Source organism: Drosophila kikkawai, unplaced genomic scaffold (genome assembly GCF_030179895.1).
Source record: "Drosophila kikkawai strain 14028-0561.14 unplaced genomic scaffold, DkikHiC1v2 scaffold_290, whole genome shotgun sequence".
NCBI classification, from domain to species: Eukaryota; Metazoa; Arthropoda; class Insecta; order Diptera; family Drosophilidae; genus Drosophila; species Drosophila kikkawai.
This window is the reverse complement of record NW_027222636.1, coordinates 8895-17788: the sequence shown is the minus strand read 5'-3', so window position 1 is coordinate 17788 and position 8894 is coordinate 8895.

The following is an 8894-nucleotide window of genomic DNA, read 5'->3' as shown; positions in this document are numbered from 1 at the left end:
TATACATGCAGAAAAGAGCACGAAATCGTTTTGCGAGTGTGCGTATGAGCATGTCCGAAAATGTCAGTGCAAGGCAACACACCTTATTTAAGAGTGCCGATCACACGTACGGCAGTGGCGGTCAGTGGTTAGATTCTCCGCGAGAGCAAAATATATTTAAATAGAATTCTTACTTAAATTTTTATTATTAAAGTTTGGAGTAAAATTTCTCCCAGTGTAGGCGAAACTCAGCCATTCCCCGCAAAAACCGAAATGTAAATATGTACGAGTTTATTTTTATTAATTTCAGTTTTCATTTGTTTTTTATTTAATAAAGTTGCATTATTCAGATTTTTTTATTTCAGCTTTCATTTGTTTTTATTTAATTTGCAGGGATTTTTAGGTTAGGGTTTTTGAGGCATTATTTCTAGCCTACTCTAGCGAAAACCGCATCTTGGCCGTCGAGAAATTTCTATCTGCACATGCACTCGCTGGCCAGAATGCGGTTCTGCGCGATCTAGAGATGTGAGAACGGGGAACCAAAGATAACTACTAATTCTTGACTACGCTTAAATTCTGTACAACTAGAAGATGATTATAGTGCGAAACTTGGCTGCTTAAATATACAGAGCTTATTTTACAAAAACAATAGAAAATGATGATGTACAAAGCTTATGTTTACAAAGTGAGAAGTGATTAAAGTATTATACAAAATTATTTCCAAAGCTTATTTTACAAAGTGAGAATAATTTGTGGGCATTTGCCGGTTTGTTTTGATTTCGCTGCTAGCTGCTGCGGCTCTCCATGAGCGTTGGCGGCAGTTGTTATTGCCGTCGGCTACTGTTGTTGTCGCTGCCGGCTCCTGACCGCCGTTGTTGTTGTTTTTGGGCGCTGCTGACGCTGTTGATATTCGCTGCTGGCGCTGTTGATATTCGCTGCTGGCGCTGTTGTTATGGTTCGGCTGACGTTGACTCTGCTGTTGTTGTTGGCTGCGGGAGCTGTTTTTGTTGTCGGCGGCTGGCGCGGTTGCCGTTGTAGTTGGCCGCCAGTATTTGTGGGAAGTCGAACGACTCCTCACATCCCCCTCTTTCTTCGGGGGCGCGAAAAATGGAGATCTCGTTCTCCGTGGTGATGTGGACGCGGCGGATATGATGGCCGCGGCCAGTGCTGGCGTCTCCTTTTCCTTGCCCGGGGCTCCTGCTGCTATGCCGCCGGGGTGCGGGCTCCTCGATGACGTTCCTCTGATGCTTCCGCTTGGGTGCGGGTATTTCCTGGATTCTGCTCCTGTCACGGTACAGGCTCTCTGCTGCTGATGCTTCTCTGCTACGGGTCTCTGTGCTTCCTGGTGCCGCCTTGGTGCGGTCTTCCTGCTCCGTGGTCTACTTGAGTACGGCTAACATTCCTCCAGCGTCAGGTGTATACTCTGAGTTGGCTGGGAAAGGCAATCGCACTCTCTCTACTGGTTCCGCTGAAACAGTAGCCTGGTTCCGTCGAAACGGATTGTTCCGCACGGCGATCTCGTCTCGTGGCCCTAAAATACTGCTGGTCGGGGTATCTGGCATCCTGTTATCTGTATCGTTGCTGGCTGGTTCTGGTCCCGTGGCTTCGCTGTTGTCTGTTGGTTCGGGAGAAAACGCATTTGTTAACACCAAGGGTAGACCTGAATTGGTCCTGGGGCTGGGTACTAAGAAAGGACTCAGCTGCAGTGAAGCGCGGCCACATTGGATAGTGGCAGATACGCCACAGAGGAAATCGATGCCCAACAGCACGTCTTCCACCATCGAAGGTAAAACTAACAGTGGAAAGGTGACCCATTGTTGGTCCAACTGGACTTTGGCTACCAGTGACTTCGTGATTTCCTTGCGCGAGCCTTCGGCCAGGCTGACATGGGTGCGTACCGACCGTACGTTATGTGGTGTCCCTACTCGTTGAACAACTCGTTCGCTCACGAAACTTCTGCTAGCTCCGGTGTCTATTACGGCATTAAATATTTGACCCTCGATCTGTACCTGCGCGACGATTCTGCTATCCTGAACCTGTAAAACACGGCAGCACTCGTAAGTGCGTATTCCTCTGCGACCACAATCCCAGCAGAAGAGAACTCTGCGATTGCGACATGTGTATGAACGGTGTCCTTCCTGGGCACAATTCCTGCAAGCTAATCTACAATGCGGCACCATCGATATGTTTCCCACTCGAGAACCTAGTTGTGGAACTGCGGCGAGCGTAGGTGGTCGTCTGACTGGTCGCGTGACATTTTGGTAGCTCGTTGATGGTGCTCCTGCATACGCTGGGGTCTCGTAGTCATCTCTCCCTGGTGGTGGCTGCAGTTCGGCCAGCATCCTTGCTTGGTTTCCTGTGGCTCGATCGCGGGTGTCCTCATAGTTTACCACTAAGGCGGTAAGTTGCTCCAAAGTCGTGAACTCGTGTCTCCTTGTAAACAGCTGGTATTCCGGTTGAAGATTTTCGTAGATTCGTTCCAACTCCTGTTCCGCGTTGTATCCTGCTCGGTGCATCATGAGTCGAATGTTTACCAGGTACTGCTTAAATGGCTCTCCTTGTCGTTGGTATCTGTTGCGGATCTCATCGTCGAGTCTCTGAAAATACCTAGGTGGCAGGAAGAAGTCAAGAAACGCCTTCTTGAAGGTCGTCCACGATTTTCCTAGTAGCTGGCTCGTCCGGAACCAGTGCTCAGCTGTGTCTGTCAAGAGACCAGGGATGGCCTGCGGCATCTTCTCCACGTCGACTTCATATGCGGTGGCTCGTTCCTCGAAGTGCTGGATAAAGGTAATGGGGTCCGTGGTCCCATCGAAAGTAATTCCCCAATTCTTCAGTTTCTCTGCGAGCGTGGCTGCTGACATCTCGGATTTCTTGGGAAAAATGGGACCCGTCTGACCGGGTTGGCCTCCATGTCTCCGACTGTAGTGGCGGTACCTCTGCCTTCCTGTGTTGGCATCTGAGGCTGCGCTGTACCCGGGGGGTGTGGATTCGGACTCGGTGTACGTTGTTTACTCTCAGTTAAGGCGGCTGTGATCTCCGCCTCCCATTCCTGCAGTCGTTCGGCTATCTCCAGTACATGATCGTCCCGATTATTAAATGCGGCCAACCGGCTTCTCATTTCCTCGACTGTTCCGGCGGCTTCCAAGGAAAACTCCTTCAAAATCGCCTCCAGTTCTCGCTTCCGCAGATACGAAATCCAACGCGCGCCCATATTGCTGTGAAATAATTAGTCAAATGGCAAACGACAAGAAAATTTCGATAGGTCGAGAGAGATATTTCAGGCGAGGGTCAAGCGACGTTTGAAGTGCAACTAGATTGAACCCAAATTCGATGTAAAAACGGCGATTTAATTCTGCAGCTCTCCTCGACGGCGATTAAATTTTGATTCGACGGCGATGTAAGCTTGTAAATGTTCACGACGATGATTTCAAGTTAATTCGGCGATGCTTTAGCTTTTATTCGACGGTGCTCGAGACTTGGTAACATTTTCACGACGATGATTTTTGGTTCCTGTTGAAAACTGCGACTGTACGCGTTGGCTCGACGACGGTTGAAAAGAGAAGCCCCCACCGATGCGTTTCTGCAGGCTGTACTCGATGGCCGCTGGTGTCAGGGAGACGACGATGAGAGTGAAGGGTGAAAACAAAATGGCTGCGCTGTGGGGAATTTGTGTTAGCTTTTCCCTGCCTCGTGCTTTCGAAATTCTCGCGACCTGACTTGGCTACCTAGAGGGCTTTTCGCTCTCGCTCTCTTTTTTTTCCCCTTCTTTGCTTTCTCTGCTCGGTTCTATTTCTTGGCTCACGTGTGTTTCTGGTCACGTGATCGGATAACCTCTCGTTTTAGGTTATGATCTTTTCGCGACTGGGATATAAAATTTTCCGCTGCGTGTGCCACGAGTTTATTAGAGTGGGTATACTTTTTGGTTAAGTTCTCCCGATTTTTGCCATGTGCCTCTCGAAAATTCAAAGTTTCTCGATTTTGAGGTTATATAGAATGCCCGGTATATATTCTTATCGATATATATTTATATTCCCGTAGTTTTTCTGCCCTAGAAATTTCGGTGTCCCTCGACATCCGACTCTCCATACGTTCCGACTTAGAAAAATTTTCTCTAAGTGGCGGAACCGAAAATTTTTCGAACTTGACGTATCCGAATGGGTCTTTAGGCCATATTTTCGACGTCTAAAATTTGTAAACCCAATGTCCCTGCTCGGGCGCCATTCTGTAAGGAAGTTCGACGGCTGGGGTAGGTCTCAGTCACGTCCAAGGTCCTCTTTATCAGAAAAAATTTATAAAGATATGGGACAAAGTGTTTTGACGCGCGGTAGTTGTCAGTTACCGGGATACGAAGCCAGAGAAATGGCTTGTCCGGTCTTTGCAGTAGAGCGAAATAATCGGCGGAGCGCGTTTTGGGTCGGGCCCATAGCAATCGCTATAAGGAGACCGAGAGAGGGGTCGATTTTGGGGACCACCGCTTCCTAGGGCAGAATTTATGGCCTAAAATCTAGGCATTTTGGGAAAATATTTCACGTGAGTCATGGCCAGCGTGATTGTGGGTCGTTCCCTCGCGAGCTGGACTCGATTTGAGCCGAAAATTATACTTAAGAGAGCTTTTCTTGAATTTATTTAATTTTTCCTCATTTTAAATTTCTCTGCATTTATTTTCCCAGTGTGGGCAGCGTACGGCCTCTCGGAAGTGGCGGTCAGTGGTTAGATTCTCCGCGAGAGCAAAATATATTTAAATAGAATTTTTACTTAAAGTTTTATTATTAAAGTTTGGAGTAAAATTTCTCCCAGTGTAGGCGAAACTCAGCCATTCCCCGCAAGAACCGAAATGTAAATATGTACGAGTTTATTTTTATTAATTTCAGTTTTCATTTGTTTTTTATTTAATAAAGTTGCATTTTTCAGATTTTTTTATTTCAGCTTTCATTTGTTTTTATTTAATTTGCAGGATTTTTAGGTTAGGGTTTTTGGGGCATTATTTCTAGCCTACTCTAGCGAAAACCGCATCTTGGCCGTCGAGAAATTTCTATCTGCACATGCACTCGCTGGCCAGAATGCGGTTCTCCCTATGCACTCACCCGTCTCCGTTTTTCCGCACACACACACGTTTGCCTGTGGCTGATGCTTCCGCCACGTCCTCGCCTCCGTCCGCTTCCAAAAAGGTGCCTCCTTGGCCACCCAAATTCTCCGCACTCCACTGGCTGCCGTCACTATCACTGGTCACTTCGAGCACCACCTCCTGGCTGGTCTCGGGTTATAAAATTGTCATCGTTGGCCGCAGAAACTCCGTCGCGTAGAAACTCCCGTTTTGGTTACGTTGAAACTTCGTCGACCACTCGCACGTCTACACGTTTTCGTCGCCTCCGCAAAAGTAAAGTCCAGCCACGCGGCTTTGCCAAATTTCGGCCGCGCTGGTAATTTTCCATTGCTCTTGCATTTCGGTGCATCAGCTTCCCTCTCGCTCTCTCCCGTTGGCGCGTGCCAATTTTCGGGGGTTGTTTTGCGCTCGATCGTATGCTCGCTCTCCTTTGCTCTCGTACGGCGCTAACTCCGTGGCCACTTGTTCGTGGTGAATAACTCTCTCTCCTCTCCCAGTGTAGGTGTGTGTGTGTGTGTGTGTGCGCGATCTAGAGATGTGAGAACGGGGAACCAAAGATAACTACTAATTCTTGACTACGCTTAAATTCTGTACAACTAGAAGATGATTATAGTGCGAAACTTGGCTGCTTAAATATACAGAGCTTATTTTACAAAAACAATAGAAAATGATGATATACAAAGCTTATGTTTACAAAGTAAGAAGTGATTAAAGTATTATACAAAATTATTTCCAAAGCTTATTTTACAAAGTGAGAATAATTTGTGGGCATTTGCCGGTTTGTTTTGATTTCGCTGCTAGCTGCTGCGGCTCTCCATGAGCGTTGGCGGCAGTTGTTATTGCCGTCGGCTACTGTTGTTGTCGCTGCCGGCTCCTGACCGCCGTTGTTGTTGTTTTTGGGCGCTGCTGACGCTGTTGTTGTTCGCTGCTGACGCTGTTGATATTCGCTGCTGGCGCTGTTGATATTCGCTGCTGGCGCTGTTGTTATGGTTCGGCTGACGTTGACTCTGCTGTTGTTGTTGGCTGCGGGAGCTGTTTTTGTTGCCGTTGTAGTTGGCCGTTGTAGTTGGCCGCCAGTATTTGTGGGAAGTCGAACGACTCCTCACAATACATACATTATTAGCGGAGTTGTGAACTTTTTGTTTACAAATTTACAATTGAGTATGCAAATGTATTAGCCGTGTAAAAACTATTATAAATACAAATTCTGAAGTGGATACAGACATTATTAGGTGAGTATGCAAATGTATTAAACGTGTAAAAACTAATATAATTATAAATTCTGAAATGGATATATGCATTATTATCTGAGCTGTGAACTTTTTGTTTACAAATTTACAATTGAGTATGCAAATGTATTAGCCGTGTTAAAACTAATTTAAATAAAAATTCTGAAGTGGATTCAGGCATTATTAGCTGAGTATGCAAATGTATTAGACGTGTAAAAACTAATATAAATATAAATTCTGAAATGGATATATGCATTATTATCTGAGCTGTGAACTTTTTGTTTACAAATTTACAATTGAGTATGCAAATGTATTAGCCTTCTAAAAACTAATAAAATATACAAATTCTGCCGTGGATACATGCATTAAAAGCGGAGTTGTGAACTTTTTGTTTACAAATTTACAATTGAGTATGCAAATGTATTAGCCGTGTAAAAACTAATATAAATATAAATTCTGAAGTGGATACATACATTATTAGCGGAGTTTTGAACTTTTTGTTTACAAATTTACAATTGAGTATGCAAATGTATAAGACGTGTAAAAACTAATCTATATATATAAAAATGGAGACAAAAAATGTTAGGGATCAAATCACAAGAGAACGGCTGGGCCGATTTGGCTCAATTTTTTTTTCAGTTTTTTGTAATTGCCAGAAGAAGGTTATAGCATAAGAAAATTTTGGAAAGTCCTTCCGGAAAGGTCGCTAGCGGCTCAACAGATGGACACACTGTTGTATGTAAAATTCTGAAACACCCTACAAAGATCATAGCTGCGTTGAAATTGTGTATCAATGAACTCGGTAAAAAAATATTTAAACAAAAAAATCGAGCTAACGAAGCATTACCAAAGTGAGCTTAAACAATTGGAAGAAATGCTTGCTGTTAGACGATAAAATCTTGGGCGGCGTTCTCGCAATGCAATAAATAATCCGAATTTCCGTAATAGTCGGACGCAAGAGGAACGTACAGAAATAAATGCATCGATACGTGCCCAAATGGCACAGCTTCGCGCTGCACAAAGACCACCTCAAGCCCGACAAAAAAATAGAGGAAGACGAGCCGCAAATGAAAACTTGAATCGCGCTGCATTCGCATACAATCCTGAAACATCCTACAAGGATCTTACGTGCGTTGTTATTGGTTCATTATCTGTTGTATGTCAGCATTGTAATGCATTGAAGTTTCGGTTGGAAACCCCCGGCTTATGCTGTGCAGGTGGCAAAATTAAATTGCCCGTTTTGGCTCATCCACCAGAGCCTTTGTACTCGCTACTATATGGAAACTCAGCCCAATCAAACAGTTTCCTGAAGCTTGCACAAAAATATAACGGATGCTTTCAAATTACGTCTTTTGGAGCAGAGAACGTCAAGGGTGTCACTTTTTGGCACCCGAATCACACTTATAAGTTTGGAGTGCTTGTCGCACTCACAAACAACAAGAATAGAACAACACACCCAAACGCACAAATCGCTTTGGGTGTTTCGTGTTTTTGCATTTCGTCACTCACTCAAACAGTATGCATACATTCTATTTCACCAGACACTCAAAAATGTTGCGCAGATAAGTGAACTGCACAATGCACTCAAAGCAAATGGACCAAAAGCAACGGTAGAAAGAAAGAAATAATAATTATAAGCATTTGTTATTTTTATAATGACTTTCTTAAAAACATTAAAATTAAATACGCGCAATGAAACAGCAAAACACGGCTTTTTGTTCTCTCCATTTCGCTCACATCCTTTTGCTTTAGCATACTGATCGGCGTCAACTCATGTATACATGCAGAAAAGAGCACGAAATCGTTTTGCGAGTGTGCGTATGAGCATGTCCGAAAATGTCAGTGCAAGGCAACACACCTTATTTAAGAGTGCCGATCACACTCTAAGTGCCAAAAACGCACAAATGATTCGGGTACACTTATTGTTTGGGTGTACCCTTGCCGTTCTCTGTTTTGGAGCCGAGGTTGTTCAACAATCAGGCTACAATCCAAGTTATAAGGTAATGGCGTCTCTTTATTATCAAATTTTTTCAAAATTGCATCCCAACATTCAGATTCAAGGGCAAATTCGCCACCGAGCGGGCGCTTTGTTACCACAACAAAACAAAGATCATAAATTCCTTCAGATCTATTTCATTGGTGATTCGGAAGTTGAACTAAATCACCGCTGTGCAATTTTTACTGCAACTAAACGTGAAATTATTCAACAATTGCAAAACCTTCTCCATGAGCATAATGAATTGGTCAGATTGTTTAAAACCGCATTGGATATAATGCATTATGACGAACATAAAATCATTATCAGCGCTGCCAAAAGACCCACTGGTAGCCATGCAAGACAATTTAATGCTCCCACTATCAATGAAGTCGCAGTGGTGATTGTTGGCGAGAATGTTGAATCACGCGATATTGTTCTTAAGCGTCGGGATAATGGCCAATTGCAGCGAGTTTATGAGACTCATCGGTCTTATGATGCTCTTCAATACCCGTTGATGTTCTGTCGTGGAGAAGATGGTTATCACTTCAACATAAAGATGGTCAATCCAACGACAGGTTTGTTTAAAAGTCATCACGTCTTTTTA